The sequence below is a fragment of the Anser brachyrhynchus genome (genome assembly GCF_964034855.1).
Source record: "Anser brachyrhynchus genome assembly, chromosome: 24".
Taxonomy (NCBI): Eukaryota; Metazoa; Chordata; class Aves; order Anseriformes; family Anatidae; genus Anser; species Anser brachyrhynchus.
Genome location: NC_137717.1, coordinates 6,226,587 through 6,242,513, shown reverse-complemented (window position 1 = coordinate 6,242,513; position 15,927 = coordinate 6,226,587). Strand labels below are relative to the sequence as shown.

Below are 15,927 nucleotides of genomic sequence, written 5' to 3'. Positions count from 1 at the left end.
GCTAACACCCTTCACCCGTCTCAGGAGAAACCAGGCTGCCCCTTAGCACAAGTCTCTTGCTTTGGGGAGACTCAGACAACCTCCCTAGGTTGGCTCTTTGTTTTCCATACGACTCTTACAAATCCATCATCAGCATTTATTTTCACATTCCTAGGTGGGAAGCAAGAAATCATGCAGAAGCCTGAAGCTGTGGTCTGAGGCGAGTGAGGTGCACTTTTAGCAAAAGATATTGCAAGCCACCGAGAAGAAGAACTAAGACAAACAAGTCCAGCAGGTTATGGAGCTCTGAAATCAGTGATAAGCAGCTGAGAAGAAAATTTCTCTGGATCGCCCTCCAAATATAAACCTAAAACCTTATGATATATTCTGAAGTTATCAATTGAACTGAACTTCTAGGTAGCACTTGGACCAAGACCACCAGGTCTTGTCTTTCCCATCTCCTGGGCTACTGCAGTTCCTATCAAGTGTGTTCAAGGACAAGGTGATACGAGAAGGTGAGATACAGCCCCCTTAGTCGTCCCCCGATACGGGACATACAAACAGCTCAAACCTCGCAGGATTGGCACAGATGCACCACTCTGTCTCTCCAGACCAGACAATGCAGCAGATAGCTGCAGCATCACAGACACGCTCATGTCTTCACTTTAAGGCCCATGGGAAATCAGCAATACACCCTCTTTACCCAAGTTTTGTGTACACATTTAAAATGCAATGTTCTCGAAAGAAATCTTCTGCTGTCAAGCATGACACGGTGTCTATGGCAGTTCCTACCGCTATTCATTCATCCTTCATTCAGCCCTATCAACAAGAAAATGATTCATGTGGCACATTTCTAGTGCTTGTTGGTTTTATTTTCCTTCAGTACGGTGTTTTAGAATTTTTTCAAGACATTAAGAAGCATGACCATTGCCTTTCGACATCATAAAGGATGAACAGAAAAGCAAAGAGAGTCGCAGGCAGGAGGAAGCAGTAGGCACTTCAACTTTTTCACACTTCTGCAGAGTAAAAGTACTCTGCTGAACCAAAGGAAGTGGAGCGAGCCTATGAACTGAGATTGAACCAGCAGTTCACGAGACTTAAATTTAAGGCATAATGAGTGATAGAAAAGAGGGTTAAAAAAATAAATAAATCACTTTCCAGCCTCTAATATACAAATCCCCAGGCTCCTCCCAAGAGCAAGCACAAGAAAGCTCCTACCACTCTTCCCACCCCATCAGCAGCATCACACCTCGCGCAGTACAATGCAACACTTGTGCAGTCACACTGGTCCAAAAGAGAAACCAGAACCTTCTGGGGGTTTTAGGCTTCAGCAGCTTGATAAAGCAGCCCTACAATAAAATGAGCTCAATTTGCCACAAGGTGGTCAACAAAAACACATCTGTTTTTGCAGCACATGCTGAAATGCCACCGTATTTTGATATCACTGGTCAAGAAGCTCCCACGTATTAGCAATTTTTGTGCTACCACCACTCACATTGTTTAACCTTCTCATCTGAAGGACGACACAAAAGAGTAACCTTCAGCACAGCATTCTGGACTAATAGTCATTTTTCAATTCCACTCATGTCACAGACTATTTGTACAGAGCACAGCTGGGTTGTTGGTTTTTTTGTTTTTTGTTTTTCTCCTTATGACAGAGAAAAAGGTAGCAATTTTCTTCTGTGCACAGAAGTTCTGCTGTACTTTTGCTGGATGACACACCGAAGAACCACAACTGCACAACCCAAAGGAGACAAACGGCTGATGCAAACGGAAAACAATGCAGCAAAAGGAAGTCTTTCTGTAAGGCAATTACTTTGTTCTTTCAGGGGCTTTTTTGGGTATCTTCTTTCCATAGAAAGTTTCCACTACAGTTATTTAAATGAAACTTGCATGTATTTTTGGCCTCAAACCTATAAGGCTGCATAGCAGGAGCTCTGCTGAAAGTCAGTAAAACAACGTATAATTGTACCCAGTTCCAGGTTCCTGAGTCAGAAACCTAGAGAAAACATAAGGAATTCCCCAAAACCATCTGCGAGATATTTTCTTAAATTCAAACCTGATAAGAGCTCAAAATCTCATTTAACAAAGCCACTGGAGATGTTTTATGGGGAGACACAACTGGCTGCAAGAACGTGAAGAGCAAAAGTCCAAAGGTACCTGCACAGGCACATAGACCTTCACGGGACGGGAAAAGCGAGGAAAAAGTTCAAAGACCAGTAGGAAAACCCTCCACCAAGAGTCATCCCATCACTTGAAACATCTCCAGGTTGGATCAAACTCCTCACACTACCAGGTTAGAAACACTCTTCTCAGGATGCAGATTTTTATCACGGAATATTATAATAGACGGGTTTGGGCTGGAAGGGACCTGAAAGCCCATCTGGTTCCAACCCCCTGCCACGGGCAGGGCCCCCTCCCAGCAGCCCAGGTGCCCCCAGCCCCATCCAGCCTGGCCTTGGGCACTGCCAGGGATGGGGCACCCACAGCTCCTCGGGGCAGCCTGGGCCAGGGCCTCATCGCCCTCTGAGTAAAGAATGTCTTCCTTATACCTAATCTAAACCTACCCTCTTTTAGTTTGAAGACATCACTCCTCATCCTATCGCTATCTGCCCATGTGAAAAGACACTCTCCATATAGAAAATATGACTGAAAGGCCACAATGAGGTCTCCCCAAAGAATTCCCCTCTCCAGGCTGAGCAGCCCCAGCTGTCTCAGGCTGTCCGTAGGAGAGGTTCTCCAGCCCTCTCACCATCTTTGTGGCCCTCCTCTGGACCCATTCTAACAGCCCCACATCCTTCTTGTGCCGAGGGCCCCAGACCTGGACACAGGACTCCAGGTGGGGCCTCACAAGGGCAGAGCAGAGGGGGACAATCACCCCCCTCAACCTGCCGGCCACTTCTCTGTCGAAGTCTTCCCTTATGTCCAGGATTGCCCTGACCCAGGTGCAGCACCTTGCACTTGTTGAACCTCATTAGGTTCTCATGGGCCCACTTCTCCGGCTTGGCCAGGTCCCTGTGGATGGAATCTTTCTGTTGTATCGACTGCACCACTCAGCGTGGTGTCACCGGCAAACTTGCTGAGGGTGCCCTCGATCCCCTGGTCTATGCCACTGATAAAGACATTGAACAGCACTGGGCCCAAGATGTCGATGATCACCTGCATCGTGGGACTCAGGCGTGGGGTAAAAACCACCATGCGAGAGGAGCTCAGCGTGGGTCAGAGCTTCAGACCCGGGCCTGAGCCTCGGGGTGATTTTGGGACATCCGTGTCCGTCCCCAGCGTGCTGCTGGCCTTCCCCCGAGCGCAGATGGCTGCGCATTAAAGCAGTTTTTGCTTCCTGGCACTGCGCAGCAATGCAGTGGCAGCACGTAATACACAGCATTTCTGTGGAAGACTTACAGTCCACCCTTCAACCCTCTAAAGGGGTTAAATAACGCAGCGAGCACGTGCTTCTTGTGGAAAAATGACTCACAGGAAGGATGGCAGCAATGTATTGCTATAAAATATTAAACATAATAGGTCTCTCTGCCCCGGAATGAAAGAATAAAAAACAAGGTAAGTGGACCTGTGTTTTTCTCCTGGTTCTCAAAGTCACTAATGGCCCTCTGGGTCCGTGAACAGATGTCGACAGTGTACTGCAGGTACCACATTTTATTCACTGCAAATTACTGCCTGGCATTTAATTAAAATTTTATTGTGGTGATTCCGATCAGCTCTCTCCACAGCACCGCATGGACTGAAGAGAAAAGTGGATTTTTGGAGTCAACGAGCCCAGTTCATCAATAAAATACCACAGCTCCGAGAGGGGGGAAAGCGTGCAGTGTGAGGTCTGGTTAACTTGATGGTTTTTCCCTGTCCGGGGGCCCCAGGGGGCTGTTCCTGGTACTGACACCTCATCGGAACCAGTGTGAAGTTGGCTGCGGGAAGAGCCTGGCTCACGGACCGTGTTTTTGTGCGTGGACTCACGGGTGTAACGCAGGGCGCCTTTGTGACAGAGGACGGAGGAGCCAGACTCAACAGGTCGCCTGGCCAGCTTCAGAGGAAAGAACTTTTACTTCAAAAGCCTCCTTCTAGACAGCTCCATTTCCCACATCACAGACCTCTTAGGAACAATCCCAGCCTCTCCTCCCGGTTACCTGGTGGGAGCGTCTGTCCCCCTAATGGCATCATCCGATCTCTCTGCTTTTCTTTTTTTTTTTGCCTTAAAGTGACAAATGACCGCTCTTGCTCCATTATACCAGCAGGAACCGTCGGGGACAGCCGTAGCCAGCGCATCCTGGGGATGAAACAGCGGGCAGGCTGCTCAGCACCAGGCTGCTCAGCACCAGGCTGCTGCTCCGGGACCGCCACCGTGCACGGCCTCAGCTGGGGGCTGGACCGGAGCACAAGGTCACCATTTCTCATGCCCTGGTGACTTCTGTAAAGCCAGCAGCTACAAGCATTTAGGAGACCTGAGGCTTACACACAGGCTCTCAACTATACCAGAAGCTCTGGGAATGATCACGGGTGCAGAGGCCCCATGGATGTCCCCACCGAAAGAGAAGAAAACCCACCCCAGAAGATACCCAAATCCATGAGCAAGACAACACAGCCAAGGAAGAAAACAACAGTCCAACAGTCACAATGATGAAAGTTGATGCTCCATAGCACCAGATTATCCTAAACCTCAGTGTCCTTCTACCAGCTGAGGACATCCTTAATGCTAAAAATAAAATAAAAATAAAATTTAAAAAAAAGAAAGACAAAATATCCTTAGCTGCCTGTCTGTTTAGAAAAACTGCCCTCCTCACAGAATCACAGAAGGGCTGAGGTTGGAAGGGACCTCTGGAGCTCATCCAGTCCAACCCCCCTGCCAAGCAGGGTCACCTACGGCACGTTGCAAGCACCTGCTTGGAAGCCCTGAAGCACAAAGCAGAACAAAAGCAGAGTTTTTCATGCCAAACTGCTAGGGATTAGGGACTGCTAAGAAAAACAGTGGCAACCCCTCTCTGCCCACAGCCCTAGTAAATCGGAGGAAAAAAGAGACATACAATCATCAACGGCCAGGGCCAGGACGGATTAACACATCTGCCCTCTAGCTCAGAGTACTGGGAGAAACTCAGCTCTTTGGGTTTAAAACCAAGAAAAATTTGAAATATCCCAGGGCAAAGCAGATGTTAACTCCTCTCTGGAGTCTCAGGGGTCAACACACAGCACAACTCCTCTCCAACCAAAGCTGCAAACCTCCCTGCTCTAAAGGTACCTGTAGACGCTTTACCTCTCCATGCAGCTACTCTGGGAAGTCAGTACTAGAATGATGAATGCAAAATTAAAAGCTCAATAAATAATTAATCACTGAGGTCGTGAAATTGTACGAATCTGTCCATCTTGCTCTCTGCTCTCCTGTTAATCAGACGAGTCTCTGTTTCAATGGTGGGTGAAGCTGTCCTGGAAGAACCATAATTTCTGCACACTGCTGCCATGAAGCTTGTCCTGGGTGCCATATAAATCAATAGTAATAAATCTTTGCTGAATGCTGTAAAGACTTTAAGAGTGTTAAGCAAACAGAATGCCTCCAGAGACTCCAAAATAAAGTGAGATGCAAGTTTGAGTAACTTATTAAGGTAATTATTAAAATGCATGCTCGCAAAACATCAAATATGTATAGCATAGACAAAACCTCCTTTCCTCTTTCCGGTATCAGCCTCTCCACAAACAACAATGAAAAAGAGCACTCTTAAGTACCACAAATAAAATACACTGCACATGAAAGCCAGCAAAGCCACCCCATCTCCCGGCTGCCGTAACCCTTTCTCTTCCCCCTGCCTGTGCATTCTTCCTTCAAGTTTTGTCTTCAGTGGTAAACTCCCTGAAGCTGTCAACACGCAGCCAGTTTTTCCAATACTTGCAATTTCTATGTGATGGTGTTGTTTTGATTGTGAACATGTTAATGCTGATGAACACGAATGCCCAGACTAGAAGAGGTTTATCCCATGGTCGATGCATTGCAAGGCTCGGAGCATCCTCCAGAGATGGGCTGCTGAGCAAGGTGACCTCCCGCCGCGGTCCGGCGCGGCAGGTCCTTGTGCTATAATCCAGCCCCTAGATTGGGCCAGAGAAAGGTTAATGACCCCCCAGCACGTGAAGCACAAATATGCCTGAGTCCCCAAATCCTGCCTGCAGCACACACGCCAAGGGGGCAGAGCTGCGGCGTGGCGCTGGGAGCAGGCCCGTGGCTGGAGGTGGCTGCACCACCACCCGTGGCCCCAACGTCCTCCAGCCGTGCACGCGGCAGATGTGCCCCCATGCAGATGTGCACGTCGGCATCCCAAATCCGCCTCAGCCATGCACTGAAGCCACCCTGGGCTCTAACAGAGCCAGCTGGGGGCCGTGGTAGAGCAGGACACCCACTGATGGCTCTAAAAACCCCTATCACAATAAATCAGCCGCATCTGTAACGTCTTATGTTTCTGTAACTCGGGGTCCAAACCATCACTAGTCTGTGGGCAGATCTGATCTATTTTCAGATATTTTTCCTCTTCAACAGAAAATCTGACTCTTATTTTATTTTTTTTTTCTCCTGAGACACCATCAGACAACGCAGCACCAGGCTCCAAACACCAAGCTGCCCTTTTTCCAGCACGCTGGGTAAAAATCTCCTGAAAACACTGTTCCCAATTAAAGTGAGCCCTTATGAAACCCGTATCACAGCCACTTGCTTCATATATTTCTCCCTAGAAGAACTTACAGAGTTTCCTTGACGAACCCCCAAGCATAACAGTTTCCACAGTGATTACAGAAAAAGCAGCAGTGCCAGAAATAACATTATTAAATGGAAAACATCCCCTGCACTCACTCTCACACATGCACACACCCATCGAGCGCAAAGAGATGATGATTCCTCGTGGCAACTGGCTACCCACCCTGGGCAAACAGAGTTGGAAATAGTTATTGAAAATATCACTTTTCAATTAAATGTCTTGGTGATGGCATAGCAGGTACCATCTACACACATAGATGCAACGACATATCCTTGAATAGTGATTTAATCCATGACCATGTTCCAAAAGCAGCTTCCCAGATACGACATTAAAAAAAAAAAAAAAAAAAGCTTTAATGACCATTTCGGATGGCACATCCCGCCCTGTGAAAGGCATTTTAGTATTTAACGCAGATCTGATACAAAAGCAGGAAAGAAAAGTACCAAATTATCAGAGCTTATCTAAACTTTCCCCCCTCAGCACCTCAGCACTCACATTCATTCAGTTATTTGAGGTCTAAGGCTTGCAAAATTGCAGTTTCCATTCACGTGAAACTGCGTCTGTGTTTTCAGGAGGCTCCCACGCTTGTCTGGCCCATGCTGGGTACGAGAAGCCTGCTCTCTGAGCACAGCCAGACAAGGCTCCGATGCTGCTGCCGCTGGACCTGCACAGCATCTCAGGCTTCCCACTGTTATTACCCAAAAATAGACGTTTTTCAGCAAAGACCTTTCCAAAATCATTTTCTGCAATAAGTACCCTCACCAGCTTCAAGCTCTTCACTGGCTTATTTCTCTCAATAAGTGAACACCATCATTTAATTTTTTCTTTTATTTATTTAAACCTCAATTTTTTGCTCCTTAACAGGGCACCAGTTCCTGTCCTCGCATACGTCTTCACTTGTCCACCCTGTGTCCTTTCAGAGCTCTGGATTTCAAGCCCTCACCAGCCAGGAGCTTTTGTTGTCCTGGGAGGAACTCAACGCACTCATCCATGTGAAAGAGGATCACGTTTGTCACCCTGATTTGCATTAGAAGTAAGTACAGAACATTATAAACTCATATTCACCTAGGAAGAGAGATAGCACTCAAACTAGTTGAGGATGGCAAAAAATGAGTTAAAAAAAAAAAAGGAAAAAAAAGAAAAATAAAGAAAAACAACAGCGTCCAGTTTTGAATTTCTGCATTACATTTTGTGCTCGACACGACTGACACATCCACAACCAGAAGCTCCTGGGACAGGCTAGACACATCGCTGACTGCCAGCAAAGACTCATCTCCAGGTCGGAAGGAATGGGATTTGAGGATTTCTGTTACGTTCACATACTTGATTGCCTTCGTTTCTGCTTTTACACCTGTTTACTTAGAAAAATTTAAATGCTGCTTTAACATTTTGGCACACCATTTCCTATCTGCTGAATAATTCTGAATTCTGATTAATGCAAATACGAAGACAAAGTATTTTCTAACTTTGCAGCAAATCCCCACAGGTGGATGACAGATCAAAACACGAAGGCAGCAGACCATGTCTACGGCAATGAATTGCAGGCAGAATCAAAAAGCAACTATATTCCTTGGGGGCTATAAGGCAACCAACATCTCATTTGGGACTTTCCCTTAACTTCTTTAAAGACCCAAAACCTGCATAATGCATAATAAAACCAACACTGCAGGCATTTTCTTCAGCAGAGAGAAAGCAGAGCACTGTCTTAGGGTTACGAAAAAATTCTTCAGTTTGGCAGTAATGGTTTCAGCCTTCCTCGCTGTACTGTTTCTGAATGCAAACAGCGCCATTTAAAACAAGGTTAGCAAAAGCAGCGAGGGTTTGGTTTTAATAAACACTCCTTGAATTAAAAAGGATTGCCTGAGCAATGATACAAACCACGGCGGTAAACTCATTAGACAGTGAGTCATTACCGTAGGATGCTATCAGATGTGAAGATCCAGCCCGTGCTGCTGGCGGGTCGGCTTGTATGGCGCGAGGAAGATCTGGGGCGATTCTTGGATCTCTTTTACCCATTTCGGCAGGTTTTTTGAGTGGCTGCTGGGCCATCAGTGCTGAAAAGCAACAGTTTCCTCAGGCTAGAGTGCTCGTGAACCGTAACTGTGAATCTTTACCATAATATGTTTTCATAGTTATTTGTAGTCATTCGCTGTAGCATGAAGCACTTAGAATATTATTAAAAATAGTACCCATTTACTTTTATTTAGCGTTTTTCACACTGGTGGAAAAACTCTGTGGTGTTTTACAAACTGCTGCGGAGGGAGTGTGGCAACGATCCTGGGAGGGAGGGAGAATATTTTTAACCCCATTTTACAGAAGTGGGAACCAAGGCACGCACTTTTCCACAAAACGATATTGGCCAGAAATGCTCCTGAATTCTTGCAGGACCTCTTCCAGCAGAGATCCTCACTTCCAGAAGAAACGTACGCTTCTTCCAAGCTACAGTGGTCGCACTGTTGCGTCCCAGCCAATCTTCTCACGTAAACACAGTGGTGAAATGGTGGGGAAGAGTGGTTTCTCTACAGTTTTTGTTAATTTTAGCCTGAGAAAATCATGAAGGAAATACCTGGGCACTACAGGCAGGTTTGTGGGAGGTAATTAAACACCCAGCTTGACTTCCCTTCCAACTCAGAAAAGCTTCACATTTTTGGGTAGATATCTATAACACTATTTTTGTACTTGGTTCTAGCCTGACCTTTCACTGCACTGTTTTGTCCCAAAGTCAAACATTTCGCATCTTCGAAATGTATTCAGTTTTGTTTCAAACACAACCAACACTATTTCCCTCTCTAAAACATGTAAAGACCCAACAGGTTTTTGGTCAGTTCAAATACAAAGAGAAAGGCTTCATCCTGCCCCTCCCAGCCCTGATGTCCCCCACAAGAGAAGTCTCCCAGTTCAGACCAGTACTCAGGCCGAGATACAGGGCACCTCAATCTCAGCTGAAGAAATCCCTTCACTACTTCTGCGAGGAGGAATTGCTGAGAAGAGCCCTTCTAAGGAGAACCGCTCTATTAACACCATGCAGTGCTCGTCCTCCCGGAGGCTGCATCTCCTCAAGGAGCAGGCGTTACCTTCATCCTCCCCCAGTCCAAGCCACCTGATCCTCTGCAAAGAGCCAGCTCTGCACCTGATAAAACCTGGTGTGGTCCTCCAAGGGAGTTTATCAGATTTACAGCCTGGCGGTAAGAGGGTGGCACCTGCAAATTACCAGCCCGTTACCAAGTCACAGCTCACCCCAGCAGAGCAGCCTGCAGCTGCTCCTGTTTTACAGGTGGTGGGTGCCACCCCAGTGCTTTCCAAAGCTTGTAACCTTCGTGAAACTTTTTTTCTTTTTAATTTCTATTCACCTCATTTCAGCCCCACATTCAGTTTTTCTGTATTTTTTAATTTTTATCAGTAAATCTCCCCAGAAGGGAAGAAAACCAAGAAAAATGAATACGGGGCAAGAGGAAACACAGGAAACCCGTGGGCAGCTATTTAAAGAGTCAGCGATGCCTCATGGAAAGCCCTGAAACGCATTCCAGTTAGTGACAAACCTGCTGCTGTGGCTCTGGGTCACCGTCCCCTTGGGGTCCTCGCTGCCCCCCAGAACAGCAGGGGGTGGGCAGAGCCTGACCCTCTTTCCTGGCATCTCCCAGCATCTTGGGGCAGCAGCCACCACGTAGGGCGGTTCTCCTAAATCCCTAGGAGCTCCCCAAACTATTTTGTGAACCCTGTACTCCACCACTTCAGTAACAACTGTCGATGCACCTTCGCTAGATCAAACGGTCGGAGCCTGCACACCATCACCGCCAGCAGCGACAGAGACCTCTAAAGCATTCAGCCCACAACTTACCTCGACACAGTACTTTTGGGGAGCACCCGCACAATCAAGCGTATCAGCCTTTTACCCCAAGACCATACCCTACCCCAGGCTGGGAACACAACCGGCTCACAACTCGACACCTCTTGGGCCCCTTCATCAATGCCACCCCACGGACTGATGTGATGTTGCCCGTAGACGGGGCTGCCACAAAAATAATCCCTCAGCTTAAGGTGGCCGAGGCTGCTCCGTGCCTGTGTGAGACTTCAGCCTAGCAGCAGCTCCTATGAAAACTGCCAGCGTGCTGTTACACAGTGCAAGGTTGGGTCTGTTCTGTGCCTTTTGAGTTGTGCAAAGCAGTAATCTGCCCTTCAGGAGACACCATCTTACCTAGGCTGCAGCTGCATTTTAATCTGGAGGTAGGAGCACGGCAATAAAGACTTCAGGGAACCACTGCACTTAAAATCAGGTTAGCTGGGAAGAGGGCCAGGCTCAATTTTGGGGGATTCCCTTGAGGTTTCCCCTCTAAACTGTACCGCCAAATGAAGGCTTAGCAAACCCCTCCAGGTCTTGATGCATCTGAGAGCAATACTGCTGCAGGAACCCAAATCCCACGTCTGAGTTCAGCTGGATCTAGCCAACTTTTGACACGCTTCGCCTTCCTGCCTAAAAGCTGCAGGTCTAATAGTAAAGCAGAGAAAAGTAACAGAAACCCCAAAGCCTCCCAGTGCTGCAAAGCCTAAATAATGGTTTAATGAACACGCAACCCTCCACAGTCCGAGGAAGGAACAAGGAAAGGGCTGGATAAATGGTGTGGGAAAGATGACTTCGGATCTGGAGACTGGGGACCTGCTGAAACTGAAAATCTCATTTGCACCAAAAAAAAAAAAAAAAAGTAATCTCTGTACAATAAGTCTTCCCACAATGCTGAAAATGCCCTACTCGGAGTTTGCACCGTTTGCCACAGCACTTTGTGCTGATGAAAGATGCTGCCCGGGCCTCGAGGCAGAGAGGAACAAGTTGTCCCTGCGCACAGCAAGTCTGTTTGGGGAAGGTAGGAAAACTTGACTTCACTCATGTTTTCCTCTTACTTAACACTACTGTAAAATAAAAATAAAAATCACTGAGTGGAAAGAAAATGCCCCCAAACCAAAATTTCCATGCGACTGAAAAAAATAAAAAAAATTAAAAAAAAGGGTTACAAAAATACCATCTAGATCTATTTAGATGGATCGGTTGTCATCATTCCTCCTAGGGAGAAGGATTCTCAGATTTCCATGGGGCGAACGCTCAGAGATCTCCCTGCTCACCTCGGTCAGCTCTGCAGGGCAGATTTCCTCGCCTTGCCCTGCCCCACGCACGAGCCCTGCTCGCCTCCTCAGGGAGCTCAGAGCAGCGGGCAGTGAGCAAGAGCCAGCACCACACGAGCTGGTCCCAGCCTGGGCTTACTGGGGTGGTGGGGCTGGGCTCGCTTCAGGGCTTTGCAAAGAAAACGAGGCAAGGTAGAGGGTAAGGAAGATTTATTGCACATTTACCTTCACCGAACGTTTTCTGAATGACTGAGTAATCCCCTAGTCCCTTTAACGCAGGCCCTCCTCGACACACAATGCTTCCTTTGATGCTCATTAAAAGGTTCACCTTATGCAGGCGTGTAATTAGAGCTGGGCAGGATAAAAAAAAAAAAAAAAATCCCCGTTCCGATTACTGCACCAGCTATAGAGACCGAGACCCCAGCTGAACACGCAAAGCCAGCCTGGGAAAGACCACGACTCGAATTCCTGTCGCGCAGCAGCAGGAGCGCTCAGCACAACTCGCCGCCTCCAAGGTGGTCTCGGCAGAGCCCAGGAGAGGGAGCACCGGTGAGAAATGGCTCACTTGCAGGCGCGGGTTAACAAGGGGAAGGTGGGAAGAATTTGACAAGTGTAACGGGCAGAGTGGAAAACAGAATAAATATTTCCCCTGCATCCTAACTGACTGCAGATCCCAGCAGAGCTATAAAGATCTCCTAACAAGCAGCCTTTTTAAAGTCAGAGACAATGGTGCTGAATGTATATTTCAAATAAATTGCTTTCCTGAGTTGTTGGTTGTGTTTTTGTTTTTTTTTCTCCTAAGTTTGAACCCCGTGCCAAGAAACTAAATGCTTTCAAGCGCTGTAGAAACGGCGAGTCTGCTGAAACACTTTTTGCATTCAACATGTGCAGCCAAATGTGGCCAGAAGTTATGACGGCAGAGCTCAGAGTCAGCAGGAACCTCGGCGATGAGGGGAGACGGAGGAAGCCGGAGCGAGGCCAGCTTCCCTAATGCAGAAGGAGCCACCCGACGTGGCCAGGGGACTCGGGCAGTGACGTGGGGCAGGGAGTTCCCTGGAGCCCCTCGGTGGTGCCCTGCCACCCTACGGACGGGCCAGCCGCGGCGATTTCCCCAGCCGGGACACGCTTCCCTGCTAAACCAACCCATGGCAGCGATGCCTCATCCCCACAGCTCAGGAAAGGTTCATCTCAACAGAGCTTTCGTCGTTAACTTCAGAATAAATATTATTTTCGAAACCGTCTCTCAGGGGACTCACCCCACCGGATCCCCTTCGGAGTCCCCCGCGTCCGATCGCGCTCGTGCTCGCTGCAAACCACGCGAGGCGAACACTGCCCTGTTCTCCTGACGGCCGCCGGATATTTTTTGAGAGCCAACTGCAAACATTGCAGGGTTTGCTGGCCCCCCCGGGCTGTGAGAATGGGGTTTTGCTTGGATGGGAAAACAAAACGAGCAGAGCCTGAGGTCCTCGCGGGGAAATTAGATGTGCCCATTGTGGTTTAGGGTTGAAATGATCGGTCAGAGCGAATAAGTCCCCTTCTTCTACACTGCAAGAGCTTCCCCAGGAGAGGAGAGGGCTGCTCAGAGGCATTCCCTAGGGGACACAGCGCACCTCTGCAGGTGCTGAATGCGTCCCTGAGGACACGAAGCCCGGTGTGCTGCAAGCAGCTTGGCAGTAACACTTTCATTAATTAACCAGTAACTTCTAGAAGATTTTTTCTTTGATGCACAGTTCACGCAAGTCTTCTGGAGACTTTGCTTGGCCTTTTCTTAGCAAGGACTGCAGTGGATCCTTCACCAGACTCAGACGCCAGACTGCAAGCCTTGGAAGGAGAAGGCTTTTCTTCTCAGAAGCAAGACAGGACAGCACGCATCAACCCCCAGCCATCTCCTACTACAGGATCTCTCCATCCTTCATCGAAGGATGCCTCTCTAGGGATGAAAGAAAACTGCTTTCCAGTAGCCCTGCAGTGGAACTGCCTGCTAAGGCTGTCGAGGAGGGCTGGGGGAAGGGATGGGGGCAATGGGGATTGCTGTAGCGGGGTTGGGAGCCTGTGAGCCAACTGGGAACCAAACATCCCACCCCACACAAATCCCACCTTTTCTTACTGTGAATACACACTCTGACATCACCCTACATGTTTTTTCCTACGAGAATCAGACTAAAAAGTTTCAGAAGCACTGAGGCTGTGAGAAAAACAGGACAGCCCCCAACAAGCACAAGCAGCTCACCAGGGGAAGCCCAGTAAAACAAGAGAGACAGGAGGGATGGCGAAGGGGCTATCTGGCATCCAGACACCGAAGGTTAAACCTGGCTCTGCACACTGACACTAACAATCTTTCAACACCAGGGAAACTAAAAGCCTATAAGCTACAGGTTATCCTCCGGCAGCAGAGCAGGGTTTGGATTGTATTGCTCACACCATAAATCACCGTGTCAGCTGCCCCAGCCATTTCCACTCGCCCGAGTGTAACTGGGTAAAAGTGCCAGGCGCTTTCACGACAGCCAGCCAATTAGCTAAAGAACGATAAAAAAAAAATAATCATAATACTAACGCACGGTGCCTTTTTCCGGAATAACAATCCACACATTTGCATAGAGCAGCTCAGCGCACGTCTGCATTTCTGATCACACCTCTGGGTGCATCCAAGGCGTTATTAATTTCCATCGAGGAGGCTTAAGAAGCTTAAATCGTTAGCACTCATTTACTCAGCCTTGCTGCATTTTTTAAAGCTGCCTCGTTTTCCGCCGAGGTGCAGGTGCTAATCGGCCAAAGAGAAACGCTGAAGAGGGAGGAAAAAAAAAAAACAAAAAACCCAAAGGGGCAGCGCCGGGTCCCGGCCCTCTGCGCGCAGCGGGGTGCGGGGTCCCCCCCGCCTGCAGGGGGGCTCCCGAGGGACACCCCGCAGCCGTCCCGCACCGCCCGGGAGCAGCCCCGCCGCTCCCCGCCGCTTTTCCTGTGCGAGTGATAAGGAGGAAATCCGTCCCAGCCAGCCAGCCGAGCAGACAGACAGACAGACAGACAGACAGACAGCCGGACACCCCGCTCCCCCCCCCCCCCCCAGCCGCGTGCTGCCAGCAGCCCGAGCGCGCGGCTCGCACCGGAGCTTCATTAGAGGTGGCCGCCAATTAAGAGCCCGATGCCGGGGCAAGGCAGCCGGGCAGGCTGGCGGCGGCTCGGGGGACCCGAGGCGGCCGTGCTGGGGGGGGGGTGAGGGGGGCAGAGCCCGGTCCCTCCCCGCCGTGCCCCCGGCACCGCGCCGTGCCCGGCCGTCCCGAGCGCTCTCCATCCCGCCCCCCTCCCGGCCGCTCTGTCCCCTTCCAGCCTCCCCTCTCGGCGCTGCTCCGAGTTAAAAAAAAAATAAAAAAAACCCATATGTATATATATATTAATAAAAAACTAGGCTGGAGGGAGAGGTTGCAGCCCCCCCGCTCGGCGTGGAAGGGAGCGCCCGGCCCGGTTACCTGCGCGCTGCCCCCGCCCTGCAGCCGCGGCTCTGCCATGGCTCTGCCCGGGGCGAGGAAGGGACCCCGGGGCTCCAGGGGGATCTTCTGCCGGGCTGCGATAGAAAAGGTTAGTTTAAAGCTCCTTATTTGGGCAGTGATGTAAAGGGAAGTTGGTCGGGCAGCGCCACCCCCTTTTTTTTTTTTTCTTTCTTTTTTTTTTTTTTTTTTTTTTTTCCATTCACTACACATTGTTTCCTGTTGTCAAGCGGCTGCTGCGGCTTTCGGAGCAGACAAGGGAATCCTTCAGCCCCTCCGAGCCTGCGGCCGCTGCTCCGGGCGCTGCGAGCCCCGGCCGCGGCTCCCTGCCGGCTGCTCGGCCGCCCACGCGGGGGCAAAAACGCAGCCGGGCTGGAGCCCGGGCAGGAAGCGGCCCTCCCGCACAGCCCAGAGCTTTTCCATCACAAAAGAGGCTTCTTGCCGCCGGGGGAGCCCGGTTGTGCACCGGGGAGGCGGGGAGCGCAGTGCCGGCCCCTCCATCCCCCCATCCCTCCATCCCCCCATCCCTCCAACCCCCCATCCCTCCATCCCCCCATCCCTCCAACCCCCCATCCCTCCATCCCCCCATCCCTCCATCCCGCCATCCC

At 49.5% G+C, this 15,927-nt stretch overlaps 1 protein-coding gene across 18 annotated transcripts in view; it reads right to left on the bottom strand.

Moving 5' to 3' along the window:
- Nucleotides 1–15,927, bottom strand: part of HIVEP3 (HIVEP zinc finger 3) — a 302,477-nt gene that overhangs the window by 99,762 nt on the left and 186,788 nt on the right. For 3 of the 18 annotated variants that reach the window (XM_080566590.1, XM_080566584.1, XM_080566585.1), the window contains exon 1: nt 8,636–15,396. The exons of 8 other annotated variants lie outside the window; for them this stretch is intronic. The gene's annotated coding sequence lies outside the window, so the exon portion shown is untranslated. Of the gene's footprint in view, nt 1–8,635; nt 15,862–15,927 lie in introns of those variants that run through there. 7 more of the 18 variants (XM_080566578.1, XM_080566581.1, XM_080566576.1 and 4 more) reach the window with 6 other exon arrangements.